The 19,642-nt window shown below is 43.0% G+C and overlaps 1 protein-coding gene and 1 pseudogene across 1 annotated transcript in view; both read right to left on the bottom strand.

Moving 5' to 3' along the window:
* LOC124712468 (LIM/homeobox protein Lhx5) overlaps nucleotides 1-19,642 on the bottom strand; it is a 477,246-nt gene that overhangs the window by 274,389 nt on the left and 183,215 nt on the right. The gene's annotated exons all lie outside the window — the stretch shown is intronic.
* On the bottom strand, nucleotides 1,702-1,819 carry LOC124712636 (annotated as a pseudogene).

The raw sequence follows: 19,642 nt of genomic DNA, 5'->3' as shown, positions 1-19,642 counted from the left end.
ATCCTTTGCCAATTCGAGTCCCTAGTGACCTCGTCGTCGACGGCACGTTAAACCCTAATCTCCCTTCCTTCATGATATCTGATGTACTCAGAGTTAACACACTGAAATAGTATTTAAAAGAGCGCGATTCCAATTCTGGTACGGGAATTTCCTGTATTCTCTATGTACAGGACGCCGAGTGGGGTGTGGGCCGGATGGAAGCCATAAATACACAGTCCAATCAGATTAGTGTGACCACCGTCTGTGTTCGGCGTCAACGTGCAATAACCATTCACAGACGGTAGCCAGCAGCACCAGCAGTGGTGAGTATACAGGGTATTTCCGTAAGAACGTGCATAAATGTAACAGGACATAGAGAATGCTCCACTGAACAATCTGGGGTCGGAGAAGCCAGCTTAAGGAGATGTGGAATTAAATTTGTCTAGCGCTTTGTCTAACACTACTGTTTTCCAGCTTATTTACAACTAACATACGCACAAGTTTACGCTTACTGTGCTGTTTATTTACATGTACTTTCTTTACTTCCTGCAAAGAAACAAGAAGTCTGATTACTAGGAAGTCATGATGCAGGTTTTGTTTACTTGTCCATGAGGTGGCTCTGTTTATCGTATTTACATTGTCCCGTGACAGAAACTGCTAAGAATCAACGGCACACCCATTCATTACTCAGTGCTATTCGGAGACGTACATTGCAGCACGGTGGAGCAGTACCGTCCCAGTTTGGCAGAATTTACCGACATGCGCCTTGTGTATGGGATAATACGTTGCAATGCTCTCACTGTTCAGGGAACAATTTCCTAAGAGGCATCATCCGTCACGACGAGTGTCTATTTTTCTCGATCGATGAATGCGGGAGACTGGCTTATTGGGAAGAAGAAATGAGGGATCTGGTAACATGAGGACCACTCGCACACCCGATTTTGAAGAGGAGGTGCTGGAACGTATTGCAGCGGACCTCACTACAAGTATTCGTGGTAGAGTATTCCACGAACAATGATTACGCCCGTATCACCCACAATGAGTCCAAGCAATGCATGTGACTTGACTTTCCACCAAGGGTTGCATTATCTCAGTGGTTGCTCCAACAACGGATTGATCGACCAGGTTTCCTCAGATCGTGCTATTTACTAACGAGGACTCATTTGATCGTGACAGTATTTCGAACAGTACGAATAGCCATGAGTGGGAAGAGGAAACTCCTCACGTAGTAATAGATCAAGCCATCAAGTGCGATTTGCTGCGAATGTCTGGGCTGCCATTGTAGGCGATAGTCTCATTGGGCCATAGCACTCCGTCTTCAGGCCACAAGTGGCCCATCGGGATCATCCAACCGCAGTGTCATCCTCAGCTGAGGATACGGATAGGAGGGGCGTGTGGTCAGCACACCGCTCTCCCGGTCGTTATGATGGCTCAAATGGTTCAAATGGCTCTGAGCACTATGGGACTTAACTTCTGAGGTCATCAGTCCCTTAGAACTTAGGACTACTTAAAAATGACTAACCTAAGGACATCACACACATCCATGCCCGAGGCAGGATTCGAACCTGCGACCGTAGCGGTCCCGCGGTTTCAGAATGTGGCGCCTAGAACCGCACGGCCACCCCGGCCGGCCGTTATGATGGTTTTCTTTCACCGAAGCCGCTATTATGCAGTCGAATAGCTCCTCAATTGGCATCACGAGGCTGAGTGCACCCCGAAAAATGGCAACAGCGCATGGCGGCCCGGATGGTCACCCATCCAAGTGCCGGCCACGACCGACAGCGCTTAACTTCGGTGATCTGACAGGAACCGGTGTATCCACTGCGGCAAGGCCGTTGCCGTTCATTGGGCCATATCTTCTACCTAAATGGCCACCTGTGCTTGAGTTCCGTGCAAAGAGTTCGACCTGAGTTGTTGGAGAACGTACCCTTGGCTGTTCACGAGAGGATGTGGATACAACGTGACTGTGCACCGCTTCACTTCAATGTGGATTTCCGCAACCATCTCAGTGCTGTATTTCATGGTCACTGGATTGGAAGGAGAGGTCCTATTCCGTGGCGTGCGAGGTCACCTGACTTGAGTTTCATTGATTATTTCCTATATCTAAAGTCACTTGTGTACGAGATCCCAGTGGATATGGAGATGGAATTATTTGCCAGAATTGCAGCTGCCTGTGATGTGGCTCGAAAACACACCATGGATATTTGTCAGGGCGCATCGGGATCTTGCTTGCATTGAGGTTGATGGCCAACAGTTTCAGCACATTTTGTAAGATAAAGTGCAAATGGTGCGTTCATTGTGTCAGTAATGGTATTTGCAATTAATTGTAACTAATGTAAATAAGAAAGTGCACAGTAATGTGATTTTATTCCAATTATCTCTTAAGCTGGCTTCTCCGATCCCTGGTTCTCTACCTCTAATTGTTCAGTGGAACATCCTCTATGTTCTGTTAAATTTTTGCACGCTCTTACGGAAACACTCTGTATAAAGCTTGTGGAAGGACGCAGAAAACAGTGCAGACGTTGTCGTAAGGTGGAAACGGAGCGATTTACCTAACATCAAAAAGGGAATGATCGTTGGCTTTCGGGCGAAGCGTAGAAACAATTCAGAAACGGCGAAGTTTGTAAACTGTTGCATACCACCGAGGTTAAGGGCAAAAGGGCGCTATCCGAAACCGCCATCAACTGTGATCCACCACGGGTCATAGATGACAGGGTGAACGACGGCTGCGGAGATGTGTACGGGGTAATAGATGTGATACTGTTGAGCAAGTGACCGCACAGTATAAGCGAAGGACTACCAATAATGTCTCCTCAAGAGCCGTTCAGTGAACATTGCTACGTACAAGCCTACGTAGCAGACGCCTGGTTCATGTACCTATACAGACTACTGTTCATGGGCGGCGAAGGCTGGAATTTGCACGCAATACTGCAAATGAATGTCCACTGAGTGGCGACAGGTGGCCTTTTCAGGTGAATCATGTTTTATGCTTCATCGGACGGAAAGCAAGCAAACACATTGCAACAGAAGTTGGAATGGTCCAGACCAGAGGAGAAGAGCTGTGTGGTGAATGCTTTCGTGGCATATCATGGATGATCTCGTCATTTTGGAGGGCACAGTGGATCAACAGAAGCATGCATCTATTCTTGAGAACGATTTCCATTCCTACATGCAATTTGTTTCTCCGCGGCGCAACGGCATCTACTAGCAGGGCGAAGCAACATGTCACACGGCTAACACTGTACGCGCATGGCTGGACGAGCACCAGGTACTCCCTTGCAACTAAACTGCCCGAATTAAAAGCCGATCGTGCATCTGTGGGGTCACCGCGATCGCTCTGTACGCACCATGGATCCTGAACCGAGAAACCTAGCGCAGCTGTCCACGCGAATGGAGTCGGCATGGCTTTACATCCCTGTCTGTACATTCCAGAAACTCACTGACTCCCTTTCAACACGTCTCGCAGCAATCCACGCAGCAAAAGACGGTTGTTTAGGCTTTCGGCAGGTGGCTGCATTAATGTGACTGGACAGTGTGTAAATGAAAAGAATGCGTTTTACCATGGAACCCTCCATGAAAGACGGTGTCTGACTCATTTGCGACAGGATGGGTGACAAAAGGTAAAAGATGCTGGAAAGGAAATGTGATAACAGAAAACGAATGCAGGAGAATAGAGAGACAGAGGCGCGGACAAGTTACGAGAGAGGCTGCAAATTACGGGGGAGACAGAGGGAGACACTAAAGCTGTCTGCCTTGAGGCGAAGTCACAATACAAAAGAGGCGACACTTTTACCATGAAGCAAAATGAAATCACGGGAGAGAGAGAGATTAGCGAGCGCTTCTCTGCTGCCAGCCATGTGGCGTCCATCCCTGATCTCCTTATCGGTTACTTCAGGAATTCGCTGCGTCTTGTTGATGGTTCTGTACTGCCCTTGGACTTTGATCCATGACTTCGGCACTCACCTAGCGACACGTGGAGAGCAAAATGTTGACGAGAAACGAAATTACTGGTTTGTAGGGGTCTACGTTGGGACTGACAGGCTGGGGTTGTACATCGAAATCACTTATCACTTCAGGCGAATGTCGAAATTCCTTCCTCGTCCAGCGCGATTTTGCTCTGGGTTATTAGTGACCTCGATATTGAGGAATCGATCGCATATTCGGCACTGAGCAATTTCAGGAAACGGTAGAAAGCATAACTGCCTGGAGTGAGATTTAGTACCCAGCTTCTTCACAATACGAGTCCACAGGGCTGACTGTTCGGCCACCTCGGTCTGTTGTCACAATACAGATCCACATCTCTCAGATGACCTTTGTACGAAGGTGGCATATTACGACAACACTAATCGGTATGGAAAATATCTCCTCCGAGTCTCATCCACCAAGGTAGAGAGGAGCTCTTGAGGCTAATGCATCGCCTCGGTAATGAACGGACATGGCCGAAGCAACATATTAAAATTCCCTTACAGACGAGAACGTGTTTCGAAAGAAACATTTGCAATAGGGACTACTAACATTCATGAAGATACAGCTCAAGAAAATCAAGAACATAAACTGCTTGGATACAGTACACATTTTTGTTCAATTCATGCCTCAAAATAAAGCATACACTGAAGCACCGGTGATCGTGGCACGAAGTACTCTCGTCTGGCCTCGGGATCGACCAGGTAGATGTTTCATTTAGGACACAAATATTGCGCCACGCTATCCTTAGGTACGGCTCATGAAACATGATCGTACGCTTGAGTCATTCATAATTCGCAGAATATCTACTGACGACAGGCCCTACAGGACATGAACTGCATTCGTCTGGGTTGGTGCTATGCGGGCAGCATAAGCGTCGCCTCGCAGGGGCTAGTGGGCGCACAAGGTATTAAAGCATACGCCAGCCAGGGTGCTGCAAGACGACATTAGATGGAGAGAAGGCAGACTGATGTCTGCGACCACTGAACGAAACTGTTGTCAAGTTGGTGCAAGTGATTTCGGAAATGTAGGTTTTAATACGTTACAGTTAATCGTGGAATCCACTGTCACAATGGAAATGCTTCCCTATGCCTATGGCAGTGGCCGTGTGACAGGGTATTTTGAAAGCGCGTAGAATAGTGGAAACAACCTTCTACAGTTTAGAATTATTCTGGTGAATGGACAAAAGGGGAAGTGCATCGTTTATACTGATAGAATCTGTAGAACCAACAGCAAGTGAAGGAGACTGTGTCCACAGCTGTGATGAATTGTTTGAACGATTTAATGCCGCCTGCAGCTGTCATTTTTTTCTTCATTCGATGCACGATCATACCATATTGGTCCCAGATCGTTATCAAGTTTTCTATCGCACCGTAAATTCACTGTATTAATGAACAGTTAAAAGTTTAACACAAGAACAAGTCACATCTTAAGATGTGCTAGGATTGATACAAACATACTTTACAAAAAAATCATGGATGGCATATTATGCCAGATAACCGTCTGTATATTTATATAGCATTCACTGTTATTGTTCTTATGTGCGCATATGTCGTAGTTGTCATAAAACTGGTATCATTAGCACAGTTAGTTAGGGTGCACGTCACAGTTTCTAAAATTACATGTATTTCACGTACCACCGCAGTCAACATACAGTTTACGGAGCCAAGTGCTTAATACGAGGCTGGGGCTGCGAAAAGGCTGTCGTAAATATCTTATGCTACTGCAAACCCAGACACACAAAGACGATGTACTCGAGGTACATAGATAATGTAAACGGGTGTTTTCTTTCGTGTGGAGTTAAGAGTTATAAGATAGGTTACATTTTAAAAAAAGTCAAGGTCCATAATTTACGAGTCGAGTAACTAAAATTCAACAAATTGTACTCTCCTAGCAATATATTTTATTAAAAGAAGGTAGTGCTAGTAGTTGGGTAGCAGGTAAGAGGCTTACAGTGGTTTTGTAGTGGAATAAAGTAATCATTAGGATAGTTGTAGTGTTCGAATAGAATGTTTGTAACTGCCACGTAGAATCGATTATTGTACGCAACTCCAAATATACACAAAAACGCGAGTTGTATGTCGTGTGTTAGCTTTCTAGATATACTATAATTGTGAAGACCGAATAAATAAAAAAAGTCCCAACTAGTGAGCAGTAATAATTTTCTATTTATGTAATTTTGACGTCAGGCGTTAACATGAAGGTACTGGACATTAAAATACTGAATACGATCGCATTGGACTTTAAGCACAGCGAAAACCATCGCATCTAACGCTAATTTAACACTGTGTAAGCGCGTGGCGTAACCAGTGGTAGCAAAATAGTGTGGTGGCGTATTGGCTAAAGAACGCATTCTTCACGGGCGTGGTACAGATTTCCGACCAACTATTGACATTTACGTTTTTCGCCGTTTCCATAAATATCGGCACAAATGCTGTTAAAATGACAAGATCGAGTTCCTTCACCAACCTTGACGTATCCGAGGTATGTACGCCTCTAATGATTACATCGCCAACGAAATTCTGAAGCCTCATCTGCCTCCATTTCTTCCTGCTCTTTTGTCGTCATCATTTGGTTTTTGATTAGCAGCAGAAATGTGTACAGAAATATTTACGTGAATTAAATTCCTTCTGTTTATGCGAGCCACAAATTCTTTTTGTATTACTTTACTCATCCAAAGATGTTTCGACGCATTTATCGCGTCGTCAGTGGCATCTTATTGAGGTCTCACAATTTAACAAGTTTTCAATTTTTTTCATTCGGAAATTTTTTGTAAAACATTGTTTTCGGTCCTCTATATCTATATAAAAAAAGGACACACTGATGTCGGCACAAATAGGTGAAACATGTTTGTGTAAGAAAAGTAACATAAGAAGATTTTGTAGGTGGCCGGAACCAGATTTCCATAATATTTACTTTTAATTTATTGCAATAACGTTCTGCTGAAAACAAAAACTTTCAAAACCTTCACACGACGGATATCCATGGTTGAAGTCGATGTAGATAAACAATAAGTGTACAGTGAGTGAATAATAAAATGCGGCGTGTAGTCGATGAGGTGACACTTAACAAACTAGCTGTCGTGATGGAGCCACTAATGGGTTGTCACTGACTGCCTGTACCATACTAATGACGAATAATGTCATACACCGGCGATAATATAATTGGTCTTGTGTGTGACTTATCAAATGGAAAGACTGGCCTATTTACGCCTGGTAAACCCAATAAGAAGCGACGGTCCACGAGGGAACACGTTCCAGACGAATCTTGAATGATATACAAGTCGAATCCTTTAGGGAACTTCAAGTACCAAGTTGAGGGTTAGCAGAAGTAAATTCAATTCTCTAATTGACTGAGACAGTCATGGTCAACTAGGCGTATAATTCAAAAAATGGTTCAAATGGCTCTGAGCACTATGGGACTCAACTGCTGAGGTCATTAGTCCCCTAGAACTTAGAACTAGTTAAACCTAACTAACCTAAGGACATCACAAACATCCATGCCCGAGGCAGGATTCGAACCTGCGACCGTAGCGGTCTTGCGGTTCCAGACTGCAGCGCCTTTAACCGCACGGCCACTTCGGCCGGCGTATAATTCAGCCTGTAATGCGTTCTTTGTGCGTCTTTCTTCTAACAAAAATCTGTTTCTTTACCATATACGAATTATTGTACCATATCCGTATTTCTTAAAGATTTACATATTTTTATGTTAACTCAACATATGATCCGGCTTGATAGACGAGCCCATTCTTTGCACAAAATTTCGACGAATTACTTAACTATCTTCACCAGCAGTACACAACCAAGGACACGTCGAGATCACCGAGGGAATTTGGGTACAGGCAGTGGCACAATACTAACAATACCCCACGGTCTGGTTGCAGTTTTTACAGCGAAATCGGCTGAAAACATCACTCGCATACCCTGACGAAGGCGACAAGAGCAGATGCCGAAATATTGTACAGAAAAATATCTTCCGGTGTCGCAGGTTTTTGCAGCGGAAGACTAATTTTAAATTGAGACTCCTGTCCAACACGACAGAAAAAAATATTACAACGCGCTAGTTTGTAATCATAGCGTGACGTGGACCCATCATTATTTATGTAAGTGGCAAAAGAAATCAGGCACGAAAGAAACGCCACAGTGAAATTACAGAGCCACTACCAGAATTGACTGGAACTGCCGTCAATAGTGAGAGAAACATTGGTCTCTGAGATACATATATCAACGAATGCAGGTCCTTATTTGCTATTTATGAACACAACCTCGTGCCACGTAGCTGTCTGAACGGCTCGTGTCATTTCTGGTTCTGTAGTAAAACTTAGCGGTATAGTGTTTTTGCATCCAGCACTGCTACACGTTTGTTTTACGCCTCTTCTGCTATTTCTGTAGTAATTCAGTGACGAGTCCTAGAGAGGCACCATGCCTCCCCCTGTAAGTAGTGGTCTCTGCCTCTCAAACTACAGTTACCTGCAGTCATAAGCTCATTACGGCTGCCATCAAAACTGTGTTAGCGCTGGCAGGCCCATCGAGGGGAGTCAAGTAGAGAGAGGTTATATCTGACTGTTTTCCCTGATCCCTCCGCATGCTCTTTTTATGGCCCACACCAGCTGTTGCAGCTCTGTGCAAGCCATTTCCTACAACCCTGTAGAAGGGCCTTCAGGCAACACATTATTTTACGAAAGACCACATTGGAGAGCAGAAAATCATGAACACTCGTTGATCCTAGATTACTATCAGTTAGTACACTGACGACAGCTTAACATTTGTTAGTATTTCTCACACATTTTGCCGTAATTGTAGCCTGTAGGACGTCGTTTACTTCTAGCCATTCACCTTCATTAGTTCTCTTAAGAATGGCACTACACAGCATACAGAAGTTCCCATTCAGATTCTCTCCCATTCACTGATAATTGCAGAATGTAGTGAGCTACGTGCTGGGGATGCTGTTTGAAGAATAAAGCAAGTTGGGTTTATAAATAAATAAATAAGTAAATAAATTTATTTCTGTCCTATACGATATCAAAATGAAGTATCCGCCACATACTGTTTACACTGCTGTTTGAATTAACTGCCTAATTTCATATATCAGTGCAATCAACTCATGAAAGTTACTTCATTGGGGTGTCATATATAACACAAATCAGCAAAATTTTCACATGCCTATTTCAGACATGTTGATTTAACAATGAAGGGTCTTGGTCAAAAACTAAAGCCGTGATGATGAAGCTGTACTTCGAAACGTAACTCAACTGAAACGACAGTAGATGGATTTTATTGTTAGTTTTCTAACTGAGTGTATTTCAAACATCCGCACATTAAAAGCCAAAGTTATGGCATTTAGATGATGTCCTCCGGTTAGAGCGAGGTAGTCGTTTAGATTAGAGTGTAGCAACTGAGCCAGTTAACAAATTCTTTTATCTTGCTTCTGATATTACTTACATTTCAAACTATGATGTGAAAGCTGCAGAAATGGCTTTATCTACGTGACACACTGAAATAGCTTTTTAAGAGTAGCAGAACAGACAAATCGTGTAAATTGTATCAAGGTCTGGCTGTAAAATCGTTGTTGCGTGGTTGTGAACGTTGTACCTTAACTAAATGAAATATATAAAAGATAGAAACTGTAGAGATCATATTTCTGTAAGCTGCAACTGGCTATACATTTCGTGATAATAAGAGAAACGAAGATATTGCGTAAGAGTGGAACACATTTAATGTTAATGAAGAAATAGCGAAGTAAAGGGAAACATAGGAAGATCATGTAACAAGAATGCAAGAAACCAGAACACCAAAGCTACTGTGGAAGTATGAGCCAAGGAAAAGATGGACAATGCATGTAGTTGATGGCAGGACAAATGGGAGACACGTTAATCGTTGATATTGATGATGTCGCTAAGGCGTTTAAGACGACATAGGCTACTATAAGTAAATGTACTGAAAACACGTATTTGTATGCAGTAGTTTTGCACTCCCATTTATTTTAACGTTATCTTCACACCACATGAGAAATAAATTTACGTATCACAGTTTTAGCTTTCACTGTTGAGACAGCAGTTTTGCTTTCGAATAGGAAGAAGATTAAAAGCGAATTCTTTATTGTGTGATACACATATGAAAAATTTGCCCATGCCCGTGTTGACTGCCCCACAATTCGAATTCAGCAAAACTCGTGACCGCACTTGTTGAAAACTGTGAAACATTTATTTGGTGAGTTCTACGTAATAGAAGGAAAGTTTTAACGCTTTAGTAGTTCTAAAGTGATCATGTTAGATTTCTGCTGCAGAGAGTAAAATTTACTGTGAATAATGTTGCACTTTGGTATGTTTCTTCAACACCAAATATTCTCCACACTAAGCGTATGTTGTTCACGCTTAGATACGCAATAATAAGAAATGTGTTGTGTTTCCTATAATTTTCGTGACGTTCGGTTTCAAAACGGCAATTAGATATGTATGCAGCACTTGTTTCTTCTAGTACACGCAAACGAAAGTTAAAATATCTACAAAAGCAAATCCGCAAACAAACGAAAGTACACTATAGGATTCGACCACATCTAAACACAGTGGATGGGCAAGTGCATCGGCATACGAAAAACTGCTCTCCACGCGAACGTTGAGAAAAATAAACTTTTTTCTATTTAACATTCGGATATCAACTATTTGACGAGAACCTGACGTCATTCGAGGAAGATTTTCACTGATTCGCATGGAGCACACTATTACGTTGGCACTTACATTCATAACTGTACAGCTATGTGAGACGCACAGACTGGACTACTGGCAGCTTTAAAACAGACACTGAGGCACGAATCGAACCCGTGACATCCGCATTATAGGCCTGAGACGTCGTGTTTCGGCGTACCAAAGACAGAGAGAAGAGACCGCGTACACAGCTATACAAAAAGTCATTTATACGTTTGCCACATACGGGACTAAACAGTGAAGGGAGCTACTAAGCGTCGAATAAACGACCCTCCGCCATCCAGCGTACACTGACTAACGAAAGATACACGTTGAATAGTCATAAAGTTGCAATTATTGCTTCGAAAAATTACAGTTACGTAATTAATATTTTTACGTTTGGACGTCTGCGGCGCACCACCGCAGCACGCGGCTAGAGGAACCGAAACGAAAGCCGCAATCCGCTGGTAAAATGCGATAATGTGTGGTAATTGGTTTTCTGCGTTTGAGAGGGAACAAGGCTTTCAAAACCCTTACTGAGTGTACGACAACAATGCACTGCGATACGACACAATGGTTAGCACGCGCAGTCGCTTGCAATGTGGTGAAACAAGTCTGAATGAATGAAAAAGAAAGAAGTGTCGAATCACCTCTCTGTGGAAAATAAGAAGTGGGAAGTGAAATGAAGTAGAGGGGAGTCCCTGGCCCTCGGTAGCAGCGAGAATTTCCTATATATCACACTTCTTTGTGTGTGTTACTCCCAGAGTTCCACAGCTCTGGTGTAGATGTACTGGGTGTTACAAAAAGGTACGGCCAAACTTTCAGGGAACATTCCTCACACACAAATAACGAAAAGATGTTATGTGGACATGTGTCCGGAAACACTTAATTTCCATGTTAGAGCTCATTTTAGTTTCGTCAGTATGTACTGTACTTCCTCGATTCACCGCCATGCTTTCATACGGGATACTCTACCTGTGCTGCTAGAACATGTACCTTTACAAGTACGACACAACATGTGGTTCATGCACGATGGAGCTCCTGCACATTTCAGTCGAAGTGTTCGTACGCTTCTCAACAACAGGTTCGGTGACCGATGGATTGGTAGAGGCGGACCAATTCCATGGCCTCCACGCTCTCCTGACCTCAACCCTCTCGTCTTTAATTTATGGGGGCATTTGAAAGCTCTTGTCTACTTAACCCCGGTACCAAATGTAGAGACTCTTCGTGCTCGTATTGTGGACAGCTGTGATACAATACTCCATTCTCCAGGGCTGCATCAACGCCTCAGGGATTCCATGCGACGGAGGGTGGATGCATGTATCCTCGCTAACGGAGGACATTTTGAACATTTCCTGTAACAAAGTGTTTGAAGTCACGCTGGTACGTTCTGTTGCTGTGTGTTTCCATTCCATGATTAATGTGATTTGAAGAGAAGTCATAAAATGAGCTCCAACAAGGAAAGTAAGCGTTTCCGGACACATGTCCACATAACATATTTTCTTTCTTTGTGTGTGAGGAATGTTTCCGGAAAGTTTGGCCGTACCTTTTTGTAACACCCTGTAGACATCACATTTATGAAATTGATGGTTGTCTCGTTCGCCCGCTTCCTCGTTTCTGTAGCCAAGAGTGCCTCTACATGGACGCGCACCTTTCGGAATGAAGTGCAATAATATTCTTTCGCCGCTGAGATTACGTGGCGTGGCAGGACAGCGCTGTTGCCGTAAGGAAGAAGAAGCAAGGCCAAGAGACTAGGGCAGAGGTAGATGCGTTGCGCTCGTACGGGATATTCCACACCCCTGATGGACAGTACCGGCAACAGCTCGGCAATACGCCGCTGACTTCACGCGGCGGCCTGTTCCATCGAGACTATGGTCCAACCGTACCGCCATATTGCCGCATATTGCAGCAATATTACGACAAAGTTGAGGGAAACGCTGCCACAAATGACGGCCGCTGTCCGGTCGCGGGCTGCGGCGACCCCGCAGCGCGGTCACCGGCCGCCGGCGCCGCGTTGGCCGGCGAGGCGAGGGGCCGGCGCCCGCACCTGCCCGACCGCCGCCACGCGCGCGCGCCGTCCAGTGGCTTCGCCAAAGCTTCGAAAACTGAGCAACTCGCTCTGTAGCACAGTCTGTAGTAGTGATCTTCAGTGCGGCGCGAATCGAGTATTCCCGCGGATCTCAGCCATATTTTGCAAGTGCACAGCTCGTGGTCTAGTGGCTGCCGGCACGGTAGCTGAGCGTGCTCGGTCAGGGTTAATTGCTCTCTGTAATAAAAACCGACTGGACGGATCTACGATATTATGGGTCCTCTTCCTCCATCGGCTCCTTTCCCGCCTCCCCCCACCCCCTTCGCTTTTCCTCTCCTTCCCCCCTTTTTCACTTTCTCATCATCTGTCCAGTTTCTTCCCACCTGCTCTCGGCTGTGGTCTGTCACATTTGCCAACTTTTTAGTGCAGTGTTCCAGTGAATGTTCAGTGTTGTTCGTCTTTCTCGTGTTGCGAACAGAAACCATGCTGTCGCTGGGTGTGAATTTTATGTCTTTTGCGAACAGAAACCAGACTGTCGCCGTGTTTTTTTAATTGTCTGTCTATTGTTTTACCTGTCTGCTTCGTATGTATTTTATTAGCATCATCATCCCTTTGTTCTATGTTTTAAGTTCCACGATTGTTTCGCCATGTTACTCTTTAAATCTCCGATTTTATCACCTGTTTTTATTATTTTTTCTCTTCCTCTTTTTATCGAAGGCTGTAGGCTGAAGAGCGGCATACTAAGCTGCTGCCAACCCGCCCCCTTCGGGGGGAATCGAAATTCAAAAAAGGGGGAAAAAAAATCTACGATGAACCTGAACAGGTGTCGCTGCCTCTGGATCACGGGGTCCCGGGTTCGATTCCTGGCCGGGTTGAGGATTTTTCTCTGCCCGGGGACTGGGTGTTCGTGTTGTCCTCATCATTTCATTACCATTTGCGCAACTGGCGAGATTCTACCGTGTAAAGATTGGGGCTTTGTACGGGGGCTGATAACCGTGCAATTGAGCGCCCCATAAACCAAACATCATCATCATATTTTACAACAATAACTAGCTCACATACCCGGCATTGCTCGACTGTTCATTTGCGAATTTCTTGTTCGAATCGAATACAGAAAATTAACTGTGTTCGTAGTGTTATATAAAAAAAAAATCAATTCCTTGTACTCGTGAAAACGCCCTCGAAATTATTAACTATTCCTGCAAAGAAATACGCAGACTCTGTAACATCTTCATAGCTCTATACACAACAGTTAGCGCTTCGCAATTGAAAGCTGTCAAAAGCGCTGCCACATGTCAGGTATTTCCTTAAGGGGGGGGGAGGGAGGGGGAGGCTCAAATGGCTCAAGTGGCTCTGAGCACTATGGGACTTAACATCTGTGGTCATCAGTCCCCTAGAACTTAGAACTACTTAAACCTAACTAACCTAAGGACATCACACACATCCATGCCCGAGGCAGGATTCGAACCTGCGACCGTAGCAGTCGCGCGGTTCCGGACTGAGCGCCTAGAACCGCGTGACCACCGCGGCCGGCGGGAGGGGGAGGGGTAGGACGTCAAACGGGCCGACTTGTAGCAGGAGAGGCACCGCAGGACATTTTACTTTCCACTGTCTATACTTTTACAAATGAATTCATAAAACTGTCAGCATGACCACGAGGGATTCAGAATTCACACTCATAGCAGTGGAAGTTGGAAAACATAACGAAGTAATTTTTTTTACTTGTGAAATTTCATCATCTTTTTCACTTACTAATGGCAGCATTTTTCTTCATAAGTAACAGAGATGGTTCGATGAATTTTGCACAGCGTACAAACCATACTTAAAGGTGTATGAATCTAGAATTTTCCAAATCTTTTAAAAACTGTAGTAAAAATTGAGGTAATTAAGTACAAAATTTGTGTTTTTCCTAAACATGATGTTTAAAATACAACAGATCATTCGTTTTTTCATAAATTAAATAAATTCTAGAGTTTCATACACCTGCAAGTATGGCACGTATGCTGTGCAAAATTCATCGAAGAATGTCTCTAACTTATGAAGAAAAGAGTACCTATAGCAACAAATGCAGCCATTAGTAAGTGAAAAAATGATGAAATTTCACACGTAAAAAAATTATTTTGTTATGTTTTCGAACTTTTACTGCAATGAGTGTGAATCCTGAATCCTTCCTGGTGATGCTGACAAAGTTTTATGAATTTATTTGTAAGAGTATAGACACTGGAAATTAAAATGTCGTGTGATGCCTCTCCTGCTCCAAGTCAGCCCGTTTGACGTCCTACCCCCCTTAAGATGACTCGACAGCCACTGTATTAAATATAATTAGGGCAGCGTGCAACAAAATTAAAATGAAACAGACATTCTAGGGATGATATCAGTTGGATTCGATAGTCTATTCCCGCAATAACTATGGAAACTTGTCGACACATACCTTTAGGGACGGGTGCGTTAATAACCACTGCCTGGTTTGCGAACATAGTCATTTTTTATATTTATGTAGCAATTTTGCTTAGCAAATCTATAAATATTCGTTGAAAACCAAACGCCTTTTACTTCCTGCAGTGTTTGCTATTTAATTTCGCAAATACGTTTCTCCTCCTGTATGAAACGCGTCCTGGGTGAATTATTATTTTTCCCTTCGAAAATATTTCTGTGTTTCCTCTCTCGTCATCACGAGTTAAGAGGAACGTTTTCACGTCACTTAAGAAAATTAGACACATTCCGTGTCTTCTTTTTCCCACATGATATGTTGTGAAGCACTTAGCTAGTAACAAATTTGATAACACGAGACGTATGACCATGTATTATTTTGCGTATGTAGTCAAGACAGATAAGTAGTGAAGTGCTTCCCAGCATGTAACACATGGAAAACAAAGCCGGCAAAAAACAGGAATTCCAACCCGAATTTGTGTCCTGTTCTTCAAGAAATTTTCAGAGCAAACAAAAAGAAAACTAAATTAACATGCCTTTCATAACTAAGGTGAATCGCATCAGGAAAACTGATTGGTAATACTGAAACAAGAAAAGGAAGTTTAATTTATGTACGAATAGGAACCAATAAAAATTTAACGTGCACTCAAACAAAGGGTTTTAATTACCACGACGTGTGTCGAGTAGTTAACACTCATTTTCAAGCGACTTTACATATATATACACTTTTTGTAAGTTACAGTTAGCAGGTAGATTTATATTCGAAAAGCATTTAAGCAGAATTTGAATTTGTGATCCATACTGAACCTACAAATTGTTTAACGTATCACTATCACAGAAGTTAATGTTATACACTACAGCAGTTAACCCAGCAACCTTTCGACCTGTAGCATATTTAATATTTGAGGTAATATTTTGGTGCACAAATGCCAAAATTTCCGTTTCACGTATGTTTCTTAACACAAATGTAGCATCGCAACCGTTGCCACTCACATAAAGGCGAGCAACCCATTCCTACGAATAGCTTGTAACAAAATAAATACGTTCGAAAAGGCGTGCAGAAACGTTTACTCCATATTTCCGAGCTAAATGCTCGACATTATAACAGAGTAGCTTAAAGTACAAATTTTAGAGGATTTTAGTATCATCGTCTTCGTGAGGAGTGCCACAGCCGTGTATGTGTTGAAAGGCATTATAAAGTTTCCACATCGGCTGTTGCTTATGCACTTTGTTAAACCTCGCACAGTTGACTAGCTCCCTCTTTTTGCCATTTGTTGCAGTATTGTCCGATTATTAAGCAGCTAACATAACAGTTCCGAGAGCGTGTACGTAACATGTTGGCGCCTACTGCACCTGAAAATCTACGGTAAGATTGAAACTCGGCTATTGCGGGGGTTTTAATATGGTGAATAGTTGGAAATTTAATAGTGTCTGTGTGCGATGCTAACAGTCAGCTACAAACAGGCCATTAATTTAGATATCTCTTATGAGAAATGTCAAATTTGTCGGAAAGTGAGTGAACCATCTGATTATACTCCGTCTGTATCAAACATCTTGTATCAACAGCGCATAGATGATTAGATAACAACGTTGTCGAAGAAAATCAGCGCAATACAGCCGCGTATAAATCAAAACAATAAACTATTCAATAAATGGATAGTCGTAACCAAAATAGACGATTTAAGGAACGAACTGACGTTATGTATAAAGGGACAAAAAGAGGCCAGAAAAAATTTCTTTTTCTGTACTAAGTGACGACACATCTCAGCTTAGGCACACAAGCTGCGTTCTTCAGCGAAGCTCGCTGTGCGCGATGACCTCGCTGGAGTTACCGTAAAGACAGCCGATGTTTGCACGGAATGGCTCCCGGCATCCTGTATCTCGTCTCGTTACCTCAGCGCATTAAATGTCAGCTTGGCAGTTAGTTTTCCACAATCTTAATATTTGTTCTCGAATGTAATACAACGTCCATTTCTGGCAATACTTTCTTGTATAAAAAATGCCAACTCATTCCGTTTCTTTTTTTTTTAATATATAGATAGATTACTAAAAACAATACAGATTTTATGCATGTTTGAAGAGTTCAGAACAGAATGAGATGGAGCACTACACGGTATCAGAAGAAAGACTGACAGTGAAGAAAAAGAGTCTTTCAGCACAAATGAAGACAACTAATTCAAATTATTTATTTATCTTCTGCGTGCTCCGCATAGCAAATGTGTTAGGTTGGTGCGTGAGTTCGTAGCGTTTTGTGTTTTGCATGTTGATATTCCAGTTGTCATTTTTTATTTGAAGTTCACGGTATTTGAGTTTACACATTGTCATTTCGTCATTTTGAGATAGTGAGTGGAGCTGTGGGTGCTAGAAAATGGAGTGGCAAGTGGAGAAATCGGAACATTTCCGGCGTGTTCTTCTGTGTGAGTTCAGTGGAGAAGTGACAGCAGCGGAGGCACTCAGAAACATTTGCGCCGTGTATGGGGATAATGCCACTGGACACGGCACGTGAAGAAAATAGTTTCCTCTATTTAAGGTGGATCGTTGTGACAGTAGTGACTCTCCACGTTCAGTAAGATCTGCGGGGTTTGACGATCGTTTGAACGTGGTCCACACCAGTGTACTCGAGAACTGGCAAATGTAATGATCTGAGACCATTCTACCATCCTGCGATATTTGCATGCTAGGGGGAAGTATCAAAAAGTTCAGCGTATGGATAAAGCATGCGCTGTTCACCCTATCTCGCTCACTTAGACTGACACTTTGTTTCCTTTCCGGATGAAAATGCCCTACGAATACGTCTCGGCGAGTTCTTCGAATCAAAAGCACGTGATTCCCTACAGTCGCTGAATCGGAAAGTTACCTCAAAATTGACAGACCCTTGTAAATAGTTAAGGAGAATATACTATTGATGACCAAAGTCTCTGTTAGTGTGTCAATTATTTTTATTTAACGTACGGGAAAACGCTACGAACTTGTGCACCAGCCCAGTAGATCACGACGTTAGAAAATAAGCCAGTATTACGAAGTAACGTGAGAGCTAGCCTAGTACCGTCCATGACTCTTCATCTTCGCGTAACCACTGCAACACCCATCCACTTGGAACCTGCTTACTTACTGTAGTCAGTTCTTCGCCTCCCTTTACAGTTTTCGATCTCCACAACCAAGCACACAAAGTTCCGTTAACTACTAAACTGACGGTAACTGACGATTCCTTGATGACTCGTGGAGTTTCCCACTAACCGACTCTTTGTTTTAGTTGTGCCATAAATTTCTTACTTTCCTAGTGCAATTCGATACCTCGTAGTTTATTCGATCCAATCTTCGGCATTCTTTTGTAGCATAACATTTCAAAAGTTTCTAGTCTCTTCGTGCGTGATTTGTTTGTGGTGTACGTTTCACTTCTGTTCAAGGCCACGCTTCAGAAAAATACTTTAGCAAAACACTTCGTAAAATTTAAATTTACGGACATGATAAGAAATTTCTGTTTTTCGGACTGGCTTTTCGTGCTAAAGCCAGTCGCCGTTTTATATCGTCTCTGTATCGACCACCGGTAGCTATTTTGGCGCTTAAAGAGCAAATCTCACCTACTGCTTTTTGCGTCTCATTTCCTAATCTCCGTCGCCATCGCTTGATTTAATTCGACGACGTTGCATAACCTTATTTTGCTTCTGTTGACGTTCATCTTTTCAAGGCACTATCCATCCCGTTCAAATGCTCTTCCAAATTCCCCCCCCCCCCCCCCCCTTCTCTCCGTTTCTGTGTGTTCTCGAAATGAAAACATTTTAAAATTACATAATAATATAAAAATCTGAATTTTGCAGTGAACACAGTGCGTAATGGGGCGATCACTCTGTTATAGAAATAATTCAAAAGCCAAGATCGCTTAAACACTGTTTACTGGATAACCGGTTTCAACACACTGAAGGTGCCATCATTGGATCTGAACGTAGACTAACATTTATCGGATCCGATGATGGCATCTTTAGTGTGTTGAAACCGATTATCCAGTAAACAGTATTTAAGCGATCTTGGCTTTTGAATTATTTCTAAAAATCTGAATGTTGAATGTATTTTCTTAAATATAGACGATTATATGAAACCTAAAGCTTAAATGTTTGTGAACAACAAAAAAAACTTTGCTTTCAATATTATAACAGAACCTACGTCAGTTTTCCTGCCACGAGGAATGAAGATTTACAAAATACGTCAGTCAGGGCGAGCACACGACACGCTATCTGTATCGCTACCAAAGAAAATGACTGCGAGCCAATGTATATCCAGTAAGTCTGGATGTGACATAGGATAGCTAGCAATAGTGAGGAAACTCCGCTTCCGCATTGTTTAGAGTTCACAAGGGACGTCAAAGGCGGATGGTAATAAACATATCACAGCGCGACTTCTTCTGCAGCAAAGAAAGCTGTTAAGCTCAGGCTTACAGCACAAAATGACGGCTCATTGCCTCTGCAGGTTGAATGTCGGCTGCGAGATGTGTAATATTTTCAGCAGTTACGCGAGACAAAAGCCTCGGTTAACAGCTGCACGAACGGACTGCAGTCTCCTTA

The sequence above is a fragment of the Schistocerca piceifrons genome, chromosome 8, assembly GCF_021461385.2.
Source record: "Schistocerca piceifrons isolate TAMUIC-IGC-003096 chromosome 8, iqSchPice1.1, whole genome shotgun sequence".
Lineage (NCBI taxonomy): Eukaryota > Metazoa > Arthropoda > Insecta > Orthoptera > Acrididae > Schistocerca > Schistocerca piceifrons.
The sequence above is the reverse complement of the archived record's forward strand: the minus strand, read 5'-3'. Positions and strand labels throughout refer to the sequence as shown.